At 55.0% G+C, this 19516-nt stretch overlaps 1 long non-coding RNA gene across 2 annotated transcripts in view; it reads right to left on the bottom strand.

The window, feature by feature from the left end:
* LOC125610555 overlaps positions 1-14409 on the bottom strand; it is a 36529-nt gene extending 22120 nt beyond the window's left edge. Inside the window, exons 1-3 of one of the 2 annotated variants that reach the window (XR_007340550.1) lie at positions 14284-14409; positions 11381-11524; positions 5470-5608 (exon numbers count right to left, since the gene is read on the bottom strand). This is a non-coding gene — a long non-coding RNA (uncharacterized LOC125610555). Of the gene's footprint in view, positions 1-5469; positions 5609-11380; positions 11525-14283 lie in introns of those variants that run through there. The other variant, XR_007340551.1, reaches the window with a different exon arrangement.
* Positions 14410-19516: the final 5107 nt, after the last annotated feature.

The raw sequence follows: 19516 nt of genomic DNA, 5'->3' as shown, positions 1-19516 counted from the left end.
TCCACAGGACAGCAGCCACACCACACAATTCCACATCCTCAGACCCTGGAGCTATGGACTCCCAACACCACTGATCCACACAGTCTTTCCAACTGCTAGCCCAGATGCCAGGGGCTTCCCAACCAAGGACTCTACCCACTGTCCTTCAAATATCTCCAGTGGTCTGGACTCCAGCTGATGCTTCCCAGAATGCAGAACTGGAGAGGGGGAGATTCAACATGGAATGGACTTCCAGGTTAGGACTCAGTGGTCCTCCTCTGTGGCTCTGCCTCCAACCCTGACTGTGCCCCAGCAACCTGCCTGGAAACCCGGGAGCAGCTTGGGGTGGTCCAGGAAGGTGGGGGCTCCATGCCCTTAGGAAGACTTGCTGTGGAAGCCTGGCACAGGGGAGAAGAGATGAATGTTGGGGAGTCCAGGGAGGCCTGAGGAGACCCAGGAAGCTGGGATAACACAGACCCAGGCTGCCTATGGCCTACTGGCTATGCAGGGGATATCAAAAGTGCCTTAGTGAGGGGCTCGGGGTTAGCAGGCTGGGGACACTTGGGAGCCCCAGCTGGGGAGCAGGCACAGGGTAGGACTTTTTTTATTCGTGGGGCCTAAGAATCTGGAGTCCCTAGAGACTAGATTGGGGTGATTGCCAGCATCAGAAGTAAAAGAAAATAAATTTAATCCCAATGTGGCCAAGGCAAGGAAGAAGCAGACATGCCTCCATGTCCCTTAGAAGCACAGGGATCTATGGGAACAAAGCCAGGAGACACAGGAGTGCAGACCTGGTGGGCCCTGCTAGGGAGCAGGGTCCTGGGCCAGGGCTTTGGCCTAGGCATGGGACATGGTCAGGAAATAGCAGGGACTGAGAAAAATGCTATTTGGAGTTTCTTTGAGGCAAGCATTTTTGTGTGTGGTGGTGGTGGTGCTGGGGATTGTGTATGTGAGGCAAGCACTCTACCAACTGAGCTATATCCCCAGTCCCTTGGAGCGTCTTTGAAATTTTCTGATGTAATCAGGCCCTGTCACAGTCCCTTCATCTTGTCCATCCCGTAGTGTAGAGTGATGTGGGGCTCCGTGTCATCTGACCCTTTATTACAGGGTTGGTGCAGATATCCCCACAAGGGCACCCAGAGCTTTTGAGGATAAGGGGCCAAAGGGCAAAGATGTCCACCAGCTCCACCTAGTGGACGACCTGGGAACCCAGCTCCAAAGCCTCTGCAGGGCCTGGTTTGGGTTAGGGTTAGCATGTGGCCAGCTTCACTCTGACAAGTGCCCCATCTCAGTGACTTTTTCTGAAGACATTACTGATTGTCCACCAAGTGGTCTGGGCCCTGTGTCACTGGGATGGAATTCTCCCATCCTTTGGTCTGATCTGGTCCCTTATTAGAGGGGAAATGACAGACCATAAGGAGTTGGTGTCCAAAGAGCCTTTGTAGCCAAATTTGAATACAACACAGGCTTAGAAAGAGTAGTACATAGGCTGACCTTTTACCTGAGTCCTGAAGCACCTGCCTGAGGCCTGCCAGGTGTGGCAGTGGGTGGGCTTGCAGAAGAGGAGTGGCTCTGGTCAGCACCTGCCTTCCTGCCCAACCCACACTCCAGGTTCCCTGGCTGCATTCAAGGCCCTGTTCAAGTTCTTAGGACCCCCTTTCACCTCATGGGGCAACAGTTCTCTCCAGGGCTCTGTGGGTCTCCACTATGAAGGGCACTGGGGACATCTGTGAGGATGTCCTACCCTCCCAGCTCACTCCCCATCCTCCCCACCCCAGGTGTGAGATCTTTGCTGTCTGAGCCCCATTCTTTCCTCATCAACCCTCAGGGTACATGTACCTGGGTACAACCCCTAACCCAGACCCTTTCTCTTGGTGGAGCTGATAACTTTCACATCTCTTCCTCATCCTCCCCCTCCCAAAGTGTGGATCCTGAAGTTCTCGCTGGGAGTCCATCTATGATGAGGACAGGCTCATGGAAGCCTCAGCTCTGGAATCAATGAGGCATAAGCACAGTGAACAGGTGACCCTGACTGTTGACTTACTCCCAGGGTCTTTGAGAAATTATTCTACATGCAATTAAATTATTTTTTATTACAAAACGAGCACACATTGCTGTGGAAGACTTGGGGAAGGTAGAAAAGATCAGAGCAGGAGGAATCAATGGCCTGCATGGAAGGAGCACCTGAGATTTTTGCCCCCCAGGCCACATGGGCCTCTCTGTGGACTGTGAGCAGGGAGGCAGAGGCCAGCAAAGCAGCAAAGCCTTGCACATTCAGCTGCCCGAAGCTGACCAGGAACACACTTGGAAGATGCAGCCACTCCACCTCTGACCAGGGCTGGATTGGCCCAAGGCTCCTCTCCACTCAGCAGGGCTGAAGAGGCCATCCTCATGGAGGGTAGGGGACATCTGTGGTCTGGATGCCTTTGAAACTCTGCCTCTGCATCTGGAGGATGGCACATATTTTTATTCATCTTTTACTACAACCACTTCTTCCCTGCAGGGGCAGAAGCACCTCAAGTCAGTGTCATTCCTCAAACCATGTGGGCCAGATCCTCTTTTCTAGTTATGGTCCCCATCATTCTGTCCCTTTCATCTATGGACTGGACCCATCCTCTCAGCCCTGTAAGCTCCACAATCTGCAGCCACATTCCCAGCCAAAGACAAAAACTACCCCAGCCACAGGATGGTGATGGCACCAGTTCTGTGGCCATGCCCTGATTGATGTTGACAGGTAAGCCTGGCCAGGGCGGTGCTGAGGGATGGAGCCTTGCAGAAGAATACTACAGGGCTGCTGGGAGAGTGCCATGTGGACTGGCAGGCAGCAGTGTGGCCTCTCTCAAGGCAAAGGGTAAGTGGCCAGAGCAGAGCCCTTTGTGGGAGAGACTGCTATTTGGAAATAGCAATTCATCCTCACTGGCACTTGATATTTTCATCTTATGAAAGAATTTGCAGATCAGGAAGGTGACAACTGATCTCCCATCTTGGTTTTAATTTACATTTCCAAGTGCCCTGTCCTAAGGCCTCACAAGGGTAGAGGCATTTGCTAGACCCCTTAGCTTTCAGTGGATTCTTTTTATCCTAAAAGTTCCTGTGGATTGCTTTGAATGAAGGTAAGTATGATTTCTTTAAACTCGAACTTCAGGTTGGGATATGGGACAGAGCTGGCTCTGTGGGCCAAACCTTCCCTCAGTGCAATGTACACTTCATGTGAATGTGTAGACCCACGTATGGCCATGGGCAGAACTTGGCTCTTGGAACTTTCAAAACGCTGAGACCCCCAGGAGCCAAAGACTGAGGTTCCCCTATTCTGCTGTTCCTATAGGCTGCAACCTGAGGATATCTACAGGGAGTCTTGTTATCACCCCTGATAAGGACTCACCTGAGTCACATTTAGATGCAAATAAGGTGCTTTTGTACTAGTCTGAGGATGGCAGAAAGTGTCTTGGGCCACATTAGCCATGGTCCTGAGCAGGTGGGAATGGCCAATGATCCACACACAGTTCAGTAGAAGAGCCATACTCAAAATTAAATAGAAGAGCCAGGAGGCAAAAGTCTCACAGGAGACTGAGTACTGGTGGGTGAGGGGCACTCTGCCATAGAACCCAGAGGACCCTGAGCAATGGTGGCTAAGGGGAGATGATGGGACAGTTTCCAAGCAAGATTGAGCACTGTAAAGCGAGGGGCGCTCACCCACAGGACCCAGAAAAAACCGAGGCACTGCAGGGCGAGAGGCGCTCACCCAGAGGACCAAGAGGAGCCTGAGCACTGTTGGGTGAGGGGCGCTCACCTGCAGGTCTCAGAGCCAGAGCACTGGAGGGCAAGGGGCACCCACCCAAAAACATTCAGGGGAAACCACCCACCTGGGAACAAGGGGCCCACAACAAGAGTACCCAGAGGAGACTCAGCACTGGTAGGGGAGGGGCGCTCACCCCCAGGGCTCCCAGGACCCTGAGTAATGGAAGATGAGAGGAGACACAAAACAGCAGCACCCAGGGGAGACTGAGCCCTGTCAGGCCAAGGGCACACACCTATAGGACCCAGAGGGGACTGAGTGCTGGTGGGAGAGGGGCGCTCCCCCACAGGACTCAGAGACCCTGGAACCTTGTGTGGCTTGTGTGGCTCCTTCAGGCCAAGGTCTCACGGTGGGATAGAGGTGCCCTTTCACAGGTCTGAGGATGGATACAAGATGATGGGAGATTGTCCCTGGCCCCATTTCACATTTGGATCCTGTCTAGGTGTGCCTTGCAGCCCATCCACGGGTCCCAGAAGGTTTCTCCTCTGGTGACAACAGAGTGCCCAGGGGCGTGTCCCAGAAGGTCCTGAGCGTCCTTGGATATTTGGTTTTCTAACATGGGCCAAGGGGACCCCAGAAGTGTGGGCCATGTCAATTGATCCGGTTTTTTAATAGATCTAGTTTTTTTAAGTAGCCTTCTATTTAGAAAATGAGGATATTTAGACAATTCATTTTACTTCCTAAATTTGATCAACCGAAAACATTGATTTATTAGAACTCAGAGAGATGACAAAGAGGAACAGAGACAGATTCTTGGTGCTGAGGGCATGGAGATTCATGGCGGATGCTCTTATGTTCTCAGGCATAGGTGAGAGGCCTGACCACATGGTAGCACAAAGGCCAAGAGAGCTTGTTGGAATGAGGAAATGTCCCCATTTCTCCCAGGTTGCATGGGGTGGTGATCTGGACCCTGTGGTCAGGCCAGATTTGGTGGAGCTCCATTATCAGGAGGGCCTCTCCCGCCCAGTGTTCCCTAGATGAGCCAGGTGGCCTGGGGCTCAGAAAAGAATGAGCCCAGCTGGGACAAGGGCACCCACCCCAGGACACCCAGAGGAGACTTGGAAAGGCTGGGCCAGGGTTGCTCCCCCACAGGGTTCAGAGGACCCTGATCAAGATTGGGGCACAGGAGCCTAAGCACTAGGTCCAGACAAGACTGAGCACTGGTAGGCCAGGGGTGCTCACCCACAGGCTCCAAAGGAGACTGAGCCATGATTAGCTAGGGGAACCTGGCCCAGGACTCAGAGAATTCTGATCACTCCCTCTTAGGGGAGCGTGCTCCCCCACAGAGCCTGCAGAGGAGACCCATCACTGCTAGGGGCGGGGCACTCCCTCCCAGTACCCAGAGGAGTCTGAGCACTGCTGGCTCTGTGGCTCTCCACCTCAGGACACACAGAGGAGTGTGCACTGGTGAGGGAGGAGCGCTCCCCCACAGAAACTTGGGAGGACTGAGCACTGATGGGCAAGGGGCACTCACGCTCACCCTCAAGGCCCAGGCCAGTGAGTCTCAGTACTGGCAGGAGATGAGGGCTCAACCAGAGGACCCAGAGAAGCCTGAGCACAGGGAGCCTGGGGGTGGTCGCCCATAGTTCCTAGGGAGACTGAGAACTGGTGGGAGAGGGGCCTTAGCCCATAGGACACAGAGTCCTGAAACCTTCTGGAGAGCATATCTGAGCCCAAAGTCTCACCTACCTCCGTGTGGGTGGGACAGTGATGCTTTTGTACTGGTCTGAGTGTGTCCTCCAGGTGGTGGGAAGGTGTCCTGGGCCACGTTTCCCATGGTCCTGGGTCCAGGTGGCAGTGGCGCCTGATCCACACACAGTTCCCAGAAGGTTCCTGTAGGGCATGATGTAACATGTGGGGCATGTTGCATCAGAAAAGAGGAAATTTAGGCGGTAGCGCGCTCACCTGGCATCCGTGCGGCCCGGGTTTGATCCTCAGCACCACATACTAACAAAGATGTTGTGTCCGCTGAGAACTAAAAAATAAATATAACTTGCTGGCTGCTACCCACTTCCCAGTCCTGGGGCCACATGTGGCTAAGATAGCGCCTGGTGATTAGCCAGAAGGCATTGCCATGTGATGAAGAATGGGACCACCTCTAGAATAGGCTCAGAACCCTGCTGCCCTCACGGACAGCTCAGGTCTCCCATTACTACCTGTAGGATGGGTGTACTCGTGAACTCTCTCCATCCTGCTGAGCTTTATCCTGACTGGCTCCTGTACATTATATTAGCTGTGTGTGTTTCTCATTAAACGAGATACTTCTTTGACTGGTCTCCCTGAAGCATCTGATTGTCCTCCAGAGAGGGAGGGCTGGGTGCTGGCAGTCAGTTGACCTTTCATCTCTTGGTTCGTCCTGCTCGGGGCTGGCTTTCCCAATCTCTCCCACAGGTCAAGAGAGAACGAGGGGGGGAGCTGGGCTAAAAACCCCGACAGGTTTCCTCTCTGGTGAAAGCACAGTGCGTGGTGCCATGTCTGAGGAGGTCCTGACTAGATAGGAAAGATGGCTTTCATCCTCTGGCCACAGGGACCTCAGAAATCCGGGCGTGTGGCAGTGGGCCACAAGAGTACAGTGACACGTGCCAGGTCGTGGAAATACCTTACAAGGCGTGATGCAGCCGGATCCTCGGTGCTGTTTCAATGGAGATCCACTAAGGACGGCCTCTGTGGTTTCAGGCATGGGGAGAGGCCTGTGTGAATGGTGCAAAGACAGGCCAGGAAGGTGGTTGCGAAGAGGAGGTGTCCAGAGATGACCAAATTTCCTCAGTCATGAGCACCTGGACACCCTCCTCAGGCCACAGAGGGTGTCCTGGCATTGGAGGGATGGAGACCCACCCTCACAGTTCAGTAGGAGAGCAGGAGGCACAAGGCTCACAGGAGACTGAGTACTGGTGGGCGAGGGGTGCTCCCCCACAGGACTCAGAGGACCCTGAGCAATTGCGCTTGAGAGGAGATGATGGGACAGTTTCTAGGCAAGACTGAGCACTGTTAAGTGAGGGTTGCTCTACCACAGGACCCAGAGGCGCCTGCACTGCAGGGTGAGAGGCGCTCACCCAGAGGACCCAGAGGAGCCTGAGCACAGCTGGGTGAGGGGCACTCACCTGCAGGTCTCAAGAGCCAGAGCACTGGAGGGCAAGGGGCACCCACCCAGAAAAATTCAGGGGGTACCGCCCACTTGCTAACAAGGGGCACACAACAAGAGGACCCAGAGGAGACTGAGCACTGGTGGGGGAGGGGCACTCACCCCCAGGGCTCAGAGGACCCAGAGCAATGGAAGGTGAGGGGAGACAGAAAACTGCACCCTGAGAAATGGAGCCCTATTAGGCCAAGAACACACACACATAGGACCCAGAGGGCACTGAGTGCTGGTGGTAGAGGGGCGCACCCCACAGGACTCAAGAATCCTTGGAACCTTGTGGGGATTCTCCCTCAGCCCAGAGTCTCACCTACCTCCATGAGGGTGGCACAGTGGTGCTTTTGTACAGGTCTTTTTGTGTACTCCAGGTGGTGGGAAGGTGTCCTGGGCCACGTTTCACATGGTCCTGACGGGGTGGGAATGGCGCCTGATCCACACACATTTCCCAGAGGGTTTCCTCTCTGGTGAAGCACAGTGTCTGGTGGCATGTCTGAGGAGATCCTGACTAGACTTAGAAAGTTGGCTTTCATCCTCTGGCCACAGGGACCTCAGAAATCCTGGGTATGTGGCAGTGGGCCACAAGAGTACAGTGACACGTGCCAGGTCGTGGAAATACCTTACAAGGAGTGATGCAGCCAGATCCTCGGTGCTGTTTCAATGGAGATCCACTAAGGACGGCCTCTGTGGTTTCAGGCATGGGGAGAGGCCTGTGTGAATGATGCAAAGACAGGCCAGGAAGGTGGTTGGGAAGAGGAGGTGTCCAGAGATGTACATATTTCCTCAGTTGTGTGCACCTGGCCACCCTCCTCAGACCACAGAGGGTGTCCTGGCATTGGAGGGAAGGAGACCCACCCTCACAGTTCAGTAGGAGAGCAGGGGGCACAAGCCTCACAGGAGATTGAGTACTGGTGGGCGAGGGGAGCTCCCCCACAGGGCCCAGAGGACCCTGAGCAATGGCGCTTGAGGGGAGATGATAGGACAGATTCCAAGCAAGACTGAGCACTGTTAAATGAGGGGCGCTCACCCCCAGGACCCAGAGAACACTGAGGCACAGCTGGGTGAGTGGCGATCACCTGCAGGTCTCAGAGCCAGAGCACTGGAGGGCAAAGGGCGCCCACCCAAAAACATTCAGGGAAGACCGCCCACCTGCGAACAAGGGGCACACAACAAGAGGACCCAGAAGAGAATGAGCACTGGTGGGGGAGGGGAACTCACCCCCCCTGGGCTCAGAGTACCCAGAACAATGGAAGGTGAGGGGAGACAGAAACAGCAGCATCCAGGGGAGACTGAGCCCTGTTAGGCCTAGGGCACACACCCACAGGATGCAGAAGGGACTCAGTGCTGGTGGGAGAGGGGCACTCCCCCCAGGACTCAAGAGTCCTTGGAACCTTGTGGGGATTCTTCCTCAGCCCATTGTGTCAGGGACCTCCCAGAGGGTGGGACAGGGGTGCTCTTTCACAAGTCTGAGGATGGATACAAGATGGTGGGAGATTGTCCTTGGCCCCATTTCACATTTTGCACCTGTCAAATTGTGCCTTGCAGCCCATCCTTGGGTCCCAGAAGGTCCTGAGCTTCCTTGGATATTTGGTTTTCTAACACGGGCCACGGGAACCCCAGAAGAGTGGGCTGTGTCAATTAATCCAGTTTTTTATCAGAACTAGTTTTTTTAAGTAGACTTCTATTTAGAAAATAGAGGACATTTCGACAATTTGTTTTATTTCTTAAATTTGATCAACTGAATGCATTGATTTATTAGAAACCAGCGAGATGAGCAAAGGTGTGCACAATGAGGGACCCAGCCAGATCCTTGGTGCTGATGGCATGGAGATACATGGCAGATGCTCTTGTGTTCTCAGGCATAGGTGAGAGGCCTGACCACATGGCAGCACCAAAGGCCAAGAGTGCTTGTTGGAATGAGGAAGTGTCCCCATTTCTCCCAGGTTGCATGTGGTGGTGATCTGGACCCTGTGGTCAGGCCAGATTTGGTGGAGCTACATTAGCGTGAGGGCCTCTCCCGCCCAGTGTTCCCTAGTTGAGCCAGGTGGCCTGGGGCTCAGAAAAGAATGAGCCCAGCTGGGCCAAGGGCACCCACCCAGGACACCCAGAGGAGACTTGGAAAGGCTGGGTGCTGGTGTTCAGTTGGCCTTCCCTTTTTTGGTTCTTCTTGCTTGGGGCTGGCTTTCCCAATCTCTCCCGCAGGTCAGGAGGGAATGGGGAGCTAAAAACCCGACAGGTTTCCTCTCTGGTGAAAGCACAGTGCGTGGTGCCATGTCTGAGGAGATCCCGACTAGATAGGAAAGTTGGCTTTAATCTGCTGGCCACAGGGACCTCAGAAATCCGGGCATGGGGCAGTGGGCCACAAGAGTACTGTGACATGTGCCAGGTCGTATAAATACCACTCAATTTGTGATGCAGCTAGATCCTCCATGCTGTTTCAATGGAGATCCACTAAGGTTGGCCTTTTTTCTGTGGTTTCAGGCATGGGGAGAGGTTGTGGGAATGGTGCAAAGAAAGGCCAGGAAGGTGGTTGGGAAGAGAGGTGTCCAGAGATGTCCAAATTTCCTGAGTCATGTGCACCTGGACACCCTCCTCAGGCCACAGAGGTGTCCTGGCATTGGAGGGAAGGAGACCCACCCTCACAGTTCAGTAGGAGAGCCAGGAGGCACAAGGCTCACAGGAGACTGAGTACTGGTGGGCGAGGGGCGCTCCCCCACAGGACCCAGAGGACCCTGAGCAATGGTGCTTGAGATCTTGCAAGACTGAGTGCTGTTAAGTGAGGGTCACTCATTCACAGGACCCAGAGGAGCCTGCACTGGTGGGCAAGGGACAACAAGAGGACCAAGAGGAGACTGAGCACTGGTGGGGGAGAAGCACTCACCCCCAGGGCTCAGAGGACCCAGAGCAATGGAAGGTGAGGGGAGACAGAAAACTGCACCCTGAGAAATGGATCCCTGTTAGGCCAAGGGCACACACCCACAGGACCCAGAGGAGACTGAGTGCTGGTGGGAGAGGGGCGCTCCCCCACAGGACTCAGAGTCCTTGGAACCTTGTAGGGATTCTCCCTCAGCCCCATTTCTCAGGAACCTCAAGGAGTGTGGGACAGGGGTGCTCTTTCACAGGTCTGAGGATGGTACATGATATTGGGAGATTGTCCCGGGCCCCATTTCACATTTTGCGCCTGTCAACGTGTGCCTTGCAGCCCATCCATGGTTCTCAGAAGGTTTCTCCTCTGTTGACAATAGAGTGCCCAGGGGCGTGTCCCAGAAGGTCCTGAGCGTCCTTGGATATTTGGTTTTCTAACACAGGCTACGGGAACCCCAGAAGCATGGGCCGTGTTAATTGATCCCGTTTTTTTAACAGAACTAGTTTTTTTTTTTTTTAAGTAGCCTTCTATTTAGAAAATAGAGGATATTTAGACAATTCATTTTATTTCTTAAATTTGATCAACTGAATGCATTGATTTATTAGAACACAGTGAGATGAACAAAGGTGTGCAACAATGAGGATCCCAGCCAGAACCTTGGTGCTGATGGCATGGAGATTCATAGCGGATGCTCTTGTGGTCTCAGGCATAGGTGAGAGGCCTGACTGCATGGCAGCACCAAAGGCCTCAAGAGAGCTTGTTGGAATAAGGAAGTGTCCCCATTTCTCAAATCCAGATTGTATGTGGTGGTGATCTGGACCATGTGGTCAGGCCAGAGTTGGTGGAGCTCCATTTGCAGGAGGGCCTCTCCTGCCCAGAATTCCCTAGATGCGCCAGGTGGCCTGGGGCTCAGAAAAGACTGAGCCTTGCTAGGCCAAAGGTACCCACACAGAATACACAGAAGAGACTTGGAAAGGCTGGGCCAGGGGTGCTCCCCCACAGGGCTCAGAGGACCCTGATCAAGATTGGGGCAAGGGAGCCTAAGTACTAGGCCCAGACAAGGCTGAGCCCTGGTAGGCCAGGGGCACTCACCCACAGGCCCCAGAGGAGACTGAGCCATAAGTAGCTAGGGAACTTGGCCTTGGCCCAGGACTCAGAGAAGACTGATAACTCCCTCTTAGGGGAGCGTGCTCCCCCACAGAGACTCCCAGAGGAGACCCATCACTGCTGGGGGGCGGGGTGCTCCCTCCCAGGACCCAGAGCAGTCTGAGCACTGGTGACTCTGTGGCTCTCCACCTCAGGACACACAGAGGAGTCTGCACTGGTGAGGGAGGAGCGCTCCCCCACAGAAACTTCGGGGGGCTGAGCACTGATGGGCAAGGGGCGCTCATGCTCACCCTCAAGGCCCTGGCCAGTGAGTCTCAGCACTGGCAGGAGAGGAGGGTTCCCCCAGAGGATCAAGAGAAGTCTGCGCACAGGGAGCCTGGGGGTGGTCACCCACAGGATGTAGGGAGACTGAGAACTGGTGGGAGAGGGGCCTTCGTCCATAGGACTCAGAGTCCTGAAACTTTCTGGAGAGCGTACATGAGGTCAAAGTCTCACCTACCTCAGTGATGGTGGCACAGTGGTGCTTTTGTACAGGTCTTTTTGTGTCCTCCAGGTGGCGGGAAGGTGTCCTGGGCCACATTTCCCATGGTCCTGGGTCCAGGTGGCAGTGGCGTCTGATCCACACACAGTTCCCAGAAGGTTCCTGTAGGGCATGATGTAACATGTGGGGCATGTTGCATCAGAAAAGAGGAAACTTAACTTGCTGGCTGCTATCTGCTTCCCAGTCCTGGGGCCACATGTGGCTAAGATAGCATCTGGCGATAACCAGAAGGCATTGGCATGCATTGTGATGAAGAACTCGACCACCTCTAGGATAGGCTCAGAACCCTTCTGCCCACTAGGACAGCTCCTGTCTCCCATTAACGCCTGTAGGATGAGTGTACACATGAACTCTCCCCATCCTCCTGACCTTTATCCTGATTGGCTCCTGTACAATATATTAGCTGTTGTTTTCTCATTAAATGAGATCCGTGTTTTACTGGTCTCCCTGACACATCTGATTGTCCTCTAGAGAGGGTGGGCTGGGTGCTGGCAGTCAGTCGTCCTTCCCTTTCTTGGTTCGTCCTGCTCGGGGCTGGCTTTCCCAATCTCTCCCGCAGGTCAGGAGGGAATGGGGGGCTAAAAACCCCGACAGGTTTCCTCTCTGGTAAAAGCACAGTGCCTGTTGGCATGTCTGAGGAGATCCTGACTAGATTGGAAAGTTGACTTTCATCCGCTGTCACCGGGCCTCAGAAATCCGGGCGTGTGGCAGTGGGCCTCAAGAGTACAGTGACCAGGGCCAGGTCATGGAAATACCGCTCAAGGCGTGATGCAGCTAGATCCTCAGTGCTGTTTCAATGGAGATCCACTAAGGACGGCCTTTGTGGTTTCAGGCATGGGGAGAGGTTTGTGTGAATGATGCAAAGACAGGCCAGGAAGGTGGTTGGGAAGAGGAGGTGTCCAGAGATGTACATATTTCCTCAGTCATGTGAACCTGGACACCCTCCTCAGGCCACAGAGGGTGTCCTGGCATTGGAGGGATGGAGACCCACCCTCACAGTTCAGTAGGAGAGCAGGGGGCACAAGGCTCTCAGGAGACTGAGTACTGGTGGGCGAGGGGCGCTCCCCCTCAGGACTCAGAAGATCCTGAGCAATGACGCTTGAGAGTAGATGATGGGACAGTTTCTAGGCAAGGCTGAGCACTGTTAAGTGAGGGTTGCTCTACCACAGGACCCAGAGGAGCCTGCACTGCAGGGTGAGAGGCGCTCACCCAGAGGACCCAGAGGAGCCTGAGCACAGCTGGGTGAGGGGCGCTCACCTGCAGGTCTCAGAGCCAGAGCACTGGAGGGCAAGGGGCGCCCACCCAGAAAAATACAGGGGAGACCACCCACTTGCTAACAGGGGGCACACAACAAGTGGACCCAGAGGAGACTGAGCACTGGTGGAGGAGAAGCACTCACCCCCAGGGCTCAGAGGACCCAGAGCAATGGAAGGTGAGGGGAGACAGAAAAAGCAGCACCCAGGAGATACAGAGCCCTATTAGGCCAAGAACACACACACATAGGACCCAGAGGGGACTCGGTACTGGTGGGAGAGGGGCGCCACCCCACAGGACTCAGAGTCCTTGTAACCTTGTGGGGATTCTCCCTCAGCCCAATGTCTCAGGGACCTCCGGGAGGGTGGGACAGGGGTGCCCTTTTACAGGTCTGAGGATGGATACAAGATGGTGGGAGATTGTCCCTGGCCCCATTTCACATTTTGCTCCTGTCAACCTGTGCCTTGTAGCCCATCCACGGGTCCCAAAAGGTTTCTCCTCTGATGACAACAGAGTGCCCAGGGGTGTGTCCCAGAAGGTCCTTAGCATCCTTGGATATTTGGTTTTCTAACACGGGCCACGGGGACCCCAGAAGCACAGGCCATGTCAATGGATCCAGGAGAACCCAGTGAGATGAGCAAAGGTGTGCACAATGAGGGACAGAGACAGATCCTTGGCGCTGATGGCATGGAGATACAAGGTGGATGCTCTTGTGTTCTCAGGCATAGGTGAGAGGCCTGAGTACATGGCAGCACCAAAGGCCAAGAGAGCTTGTTGGAATGAGGAAGTGTCCCCATTTCTCCCAGGTTGCATGTGGTGGTGCTCTGGATCCTGTGGTCAGGCCAGATTTGGTGGAGCTCCATTAGAAGGAGGGCCTCTACTGCCCAGAGTTCCCTAGATGAGCCAGGTCACCTGGGGCTCAGAAAAGTATGAGCCTTGCTGGGCCAAGTGCACCCACCAAGGAAACCAAGAGGAAACTTGGAAAGGCTGGGCCAGGGGTGCTCCCCCACAGGGCTCAGAGGACCCTGATCAAGGTTGGGGCAGGGGAGCCTAAGCACTAGGCCCAGACAAGACTGAGCACTGGTAGGCCAGGGGTGCTCACCCACAGGCCCCAGAGGAGACTGAGCCATGAGTAGCTAGGGGAACTTGGCCCAGGACTCAGGGAGGACTGATCACTCCCTCTTAGGGGAGGGGTGCTCACCCACAGAGACTCCCAGAGGAGACCCATCGCTGCTGTGGTCGGGGTGCTCCCTCCCTGGACCCAGAGAAGTCTGAGCACTGCTGGCTCTGTGGCTCTCCACCTCAGGATGCACAGAGGAGTCTGCACTGGTGAGGGAGGAGCGCTCCCCCACAGAAACTCGGGGGGACTGAGCACTGATTGACAAGGGGTGCTCACGCTCACCTTTAAGATCCTGGCCAGTGAGTCTCAACACTGGCAGGAGAAGAGGGCTCCCCCAGAGGACCCAGGGAAGTCTGAGACAGGGAGCCTGGGGGTGGTTGCCCACAGGTCCTAGGGAGACTGAGAACTGGTGGGAGAGGGGCCTTTGCCCATAGGACTCAGAGTCAAACCTTCTGGAGAGCATATCTGAGCCCAGAGTCTCACCTACCTCAGTGACAGTGGCACAGTGATGCTTTTGTATAGGTCTGAGTGTGTCCTCCAGGTGGTGGGAAGGTATCCTGGGCCACGTTTCCCATGGTCCTGGGTCCAGGTGGCAATGGCGCCTGATCCACACACAGTTCCCAGAAGGTTTCTGTAGGGCATGATGTAACATGTGGGGCATGTTGCATCAGAAAAAGAGGAAACTTAACTTGCTGGCTGCTACCTGCTTCCCAGTCCTGGGGCCACATGTGGCTAAGACAGTATCTGGCGATTAGCCAGAAGGCATTGCCATGTGATGAAGAATGGGACCACCTCTAGAATAGGCTCAGAACCCTGCTGCCCTCAGGGACAACTCAGGTCTCCCATTACTACCTGTAGGATGGGTGTACTCGTGAACTCTCTCCATCCTGCTGACCTTTATCCTGACTGGCTCCTGTACATTATATTAGCTGTGTGTGTTTTCTCATTAAACGAGATACTTCTTTGCCTGGTCTCCCTGACACATCTGATTGTCCTCTAGAGAGGGAGGGCTGGGTGCTGGTGTTCAGTTGGCCTTCCCTTTTTTGGTTCTTCCTGCTTGGGGCTGGCTTTCCCAATCTCTCCCACAGGTCAGGAGGGAATGGGGGGCTAAAAACCCCGACAGGTTTCCTCTCTGGTGAAAGCACAGTGCCTGTTGGCATGTCTGAGGAGATCCTGACTAGACTTAGAAAGTTGGCTTTCATCCTCTGGCCACAGGGACCTCCGAAATCCTGGGCATGGGGCAGTGGGCCACAAGAGTACAGTGACACGTGCCAGGTCGTGGAAATACCTTACAAGGAGTGATGCAGCCAGATCCTTGGTGCTGTTTCAATGGAGATCCACTAAGGACGGCCTCTGTGGTTTCAGGCATGGGGAGAGGCCTGTGTGAATGATGCAAAGACAGGCCAGGAAGGTGGTTGGGAAGAGGAGGTGTCCAGAGATGACCAAATTTCCTGAGTCATGTGCACCTGGACACCCTCCTCAGGCCACAGAGGTGTCCTGGCATTGGAGGGAAGGAGACCCACCCTCACAGTTCAGTAGGAGAGCCAGGAGGCACAAGGCTCACAGGAGACTGAGTACTGGTGGGTGAGGGGCGCTCCCCCACAGGGCCCAGAGGACCCTGAGCAATGGCAGGTGAGAGGAGATGATGGGACAGTTTCTAGGCAAGACTGAGCACTGTTAGGTGAGGGGCGCTCACCCACAGGACCCAGAGAACACTGAGGCACAGCTGGGCGAGGGGCGCTCCCCCAGAGGACCCAGAGGAGCCTGAGCACTGCTTGGGCAGCGGGTAGCCAGCCAGAGGAGCCTGAGCACTGTTGGGTGAGGGACGCTCACCTGCAGGTCTCAGAGCCAGAGCACTGGAGGGCAAGGGGGGCAAACCCACAAGATTCAGAAGAGACCGCCCCCTGGTTTACAAGGGGCACACAACAAGAGGGCCCAGAGGAGACTGAGCACTGGTGGGGGAGGGGCACTCACCCCCAGGGCTCAGAGGACTCTGAGCAATGGAAGGTGAGGGGAGACAGAAAAAGCAGCACCCAGGAGATACAGAGCCCTGTTAGGCCAAGGGCACACACCCACAGGACCCAGAGGGGACTCAGTGCTGCTGGGAGAGGGGCGCTCCCCCACAGGACTCAGAGTCCTTGGAACCTTGTGGGGATTCTCCTTCAGCCCAGTGTTTCAGGGACCTCCGGGAGGGTGGGACAGGGGTGCTTTTTCACAGGACTGAGGATGGATACAAGATGGTGGGAGATTGTCCTGGGCCCCATTTCACATTTCGCTCTTGTCTACTTGTGCCTAGCAGCCCATCCTTGGGTCCCAGAAGGCTTCTCCTCCTGTGACAACAGAGTCCTAAGGGGTGTGTCCTTCCAGAAGTTCCTGAGTGTCCTTGGATATTTGGATTTTTAACAAGGGCCATGGGCGCCCCAGGAGCGTCGGCCGTGTTAATTGATCCAGGAGAACCCAGTGAGATGAGCAAAGGTGTGCAGAATGAGGGACCCAGCCAGATCTTTGGTGCTGAGGGCATGGAGATTCAAGGTGGATGCTCTTGTGGTCTCAGGTATAGGTGAGAGGCCTGACCACATGGTAGCACAAAGGCCAAGAGAGCTTGTTGGAATGAGGAAGTGTCCCCTTTTCTCCCAGGTTGCATGGGGTGGTGATCTGGACCCTGTGGTCAGGCCAGATTTGGTGGAGCTCCATTAGCGGGAGGGCCTCTCCAGCCCAGAGTTCCTTAGATGAGCCAGGTCGCCTGGGGTTCAGAATAGAATGAGCCCTGCGAGGTCAGTCACCCAGGACACCCAGAGGAGACTTGGAAAGGCTGGGTGAGGGATGCTCCTCCACAGGGCTCAGAGGACCCTGGGGCAGGGGAGCCTAAGCACTAGGCCCAGACAAAGCTGACCCCTGGTAGGCCAGGGGCGCTCACCCACAGGCCCCAGAGGAGACTGAGCCAGGATTAACTAGGGAAATTTGGCCCTGGATTCAGAGAAGACTGATCACTCCCTCTTAGTTGAGGGGCGCTCACCCACAGAGACTCCCAGAGGAGACCCATCGCTGCTGTGGTCGGGGTACTCCCTCCCTGGACCCAGAGAAGTCTGAGCCCTGCTGGCTCTGTGGCTCTCCACCTCAGGACACAGAGAGGAGTCTGCACTGGTGAGGGAGGAGCGCTCCCCCACAGAAACTCGGGGGGACCGAGCAATGATGGGCAAGGGGCACTCACACTCACCCTCAAGGCCCGGGCCAGTGAGTCTCAGCACTAGCGGGAGAGGACAGCTCCCCCAGAGGACCCAGAGAAGTCTGAGCACAGGGAGCCTGGGGGTGGTCGCCCACAGGTCCTAGGGAGACTGAGAACTGGTGGGAGAGGGGCCTTCGCCCATAGGACTCAGAGTCCTGAAACCTTCTGGAGAGCATATCTGAGCCCAGAGTCTCACCTACATCAGTGACGGTGGCACAGTGGTGCTTTTGTACTGGTCTGAGTGTGTCCTCCAGGTGGCCGGAAGGTGTCCTGGGCCACGTTTCCCATGGTCCTGTGTCCAGGTGGGAATGGCGCCTGATCCACACACAGTTCCCAGAAGGTTTTCTTTTGGTGAAAACACAGTGCCTAGTGGCCTGAGTTGATCCCGACTAGACTTGGAAAGTTGGCTTTCATCCTCTGGCCACAGGGACCTCCGAAATCCTGAGCACAAGAGTACAGTGACACATGCCAGGTCGTGGAAATACCTTACAAGGAGTGATGCAGCCAGATCCTCCGTTCTGTTTCAATGAAGATCCACTAAGGACGGCCTCTGTGGTTTCAGGCATGGGGAGAGGCCTGTGTGAATGGTGCAAAGAAAGGCCTGGCGATGTGGTTGGGAAGAGGAGGTGTCCAGAGATGTCCAAATTTCCTCAGTCGTGTGCACCTGGACACCCTCCTCAGGTCACAGAGGGTGTCCCATTTCTGAGTTTCCTTGGATATTTGGTTTTCTAATATGGGCCATGGGGACCCCAGAAGCGCAAACCATGTCAATTTATCCAGGAGAACCCAGTGAGATGAGCAAAGGTGTACAGAATGAGGGACCCAGCCAGATCCTTGGTGCTGATGGCACGGAGATTCATGGCGGATGCTCTTGTGGTCTCAGGCATAGGTGAAAGACCTGACCGCATGGCAGCACCAAAGGCCAAGAGAGCTTGTCGGAATGAGGAAGTGTCCCCATTTCTCCTAGGTTGCATGTGGTGGTGATCTGGACCCTGTGGTCAGGCCAGATTTGGTGGAGCTCCATTAACAGGAGGGCCTCTCCAGCCCAGAGTTCCCTAGATGAGCCAGGTGGCCTGGAGCTCAGAATAAGAATCAGCCCTGCTAGGTCAAAGGCACCCACCCAGGACACCCAGAGGAGATTTGGAAAGGCTGGCCAGTCAACACTGGCGGTGTTGGTCACTGGCTCATAGGACAGTCCTAAATACTCACGTCACTGCAGTATTTCTTCAATTGTCCCATGTTCTGTGATGACATTGGTACTTCTCTCTTGGTCTCTCTAGATCTTCCCTGGTCTCTGCCTCACAGTGTCCTCTCCCCCTGGTGGTCTGGCAACAGTCTCTAAGCAGTTTCTCTAAGCAGTTTCTTTGGCTCTGCCCACCCTCTCTCCTTTCTATCCCTGACATTTGTGATGTCATAATGGCCTAGGGGAGGGGCAGGCTCAGTTGCTAATGCCACTGCGGGCTTGGAGAAGGTATGTGGGCCCTCAGTACTGGCTCTGTCCCCCAGCATGAGCCTCAGCCAAAGTCTCATCATGACACTGTTGTTATTCGATTTCTATTGTTTGGTTTAGGGTGCTCTCCTGGGCATCAGGGATCTGGGTTCATAATGTGACTGTGAGGATTACATATAAGAGCCGCAGTTTTCCATCCACCCCTGCTGGAGCCAGGGGCCTGTTTGTCCCCTGCTCTCTCAATCGGGTTCCCAGGCCTGCTCTGTGAAACTTATTTCCTTGGTGCTCAGCCCTGGGACCCCCCAGGTCTTCCTCTCCTCCCCTCCTCTTCCAGCTATTACCTGGCCTTTGTGAACCTCTTGCTGCCTGGCCCTGCTGGGAACTCCACCCAGCCATCCTGTTCAGGGTCTTCTGAGCCCGACAGCAGGAGTCCCATAGACTCCTGTGTGGTCCACATAAAGGGTGGGAATAAAGTCCCACCACAGTGCCAGTCTGTCCTAGTTCCTGTGCCTTCTCTGCCAGGTATACGTGTGACCAGGCACAGCCTGCCCCCTGCTACAGGCCCATCCAGTGTCCTCAGTGTTACATAGTTGGAGCTTGTCCTTGTTACTTTCATTCCTCCCCCCCCCCACACAGACTTCCCCAGGGTGCTGTGGTTTAGCGGGGGCTGAGATGTCTTGACCCTTTGGGGACAGAAAGGGACCCTGATGTGTCTTCAGGAGAGCCAGACAGTAGCATCAACTGGGGGGTGGGGCTGTTTCCTGGGTGCAGAGGGGCCTGGGTACTCTCTCCTCCTCACCTCCCTCTTTCTCCTCCCTCAGTGTTTCTCAGATTTACCAAGAACTTCAAGGAGCCTGGCAATGATTCAGAGGCCAATGTTCCCAAACCCCAGCGTCCTCAAAAGATGGAGAATGGTATGTTCACTTCACAGGGCAGCCTCAGAACATGTACCCTGCCCTGAGTCTCCCCTTCAGCTCATCTCTTTGTCAGGATGGAGAGGGGACCTGGGCTTGAGCCCAGGGGTGCTCTACTCCTGAGCAATAC

This window comes from Marmota marmota, unplaced genomic scaffold, assembly GCF_001458135.2.
Source record: "Marmota marmota marmota unplaced genomic scaffold, marMar, whole genome shotgun sequence".
Lineage (NCBI taxonomy): Eukaryota > Metazoa > Chordata > Mammalia > Rodentia > Sciuridae > Marmota > Marmota marmota.
The sequence above is the reverse complement of the archived record's forward strand: the minus strand, read 5'-3'. Positions and strand labels throughout refer to the sequence as shown.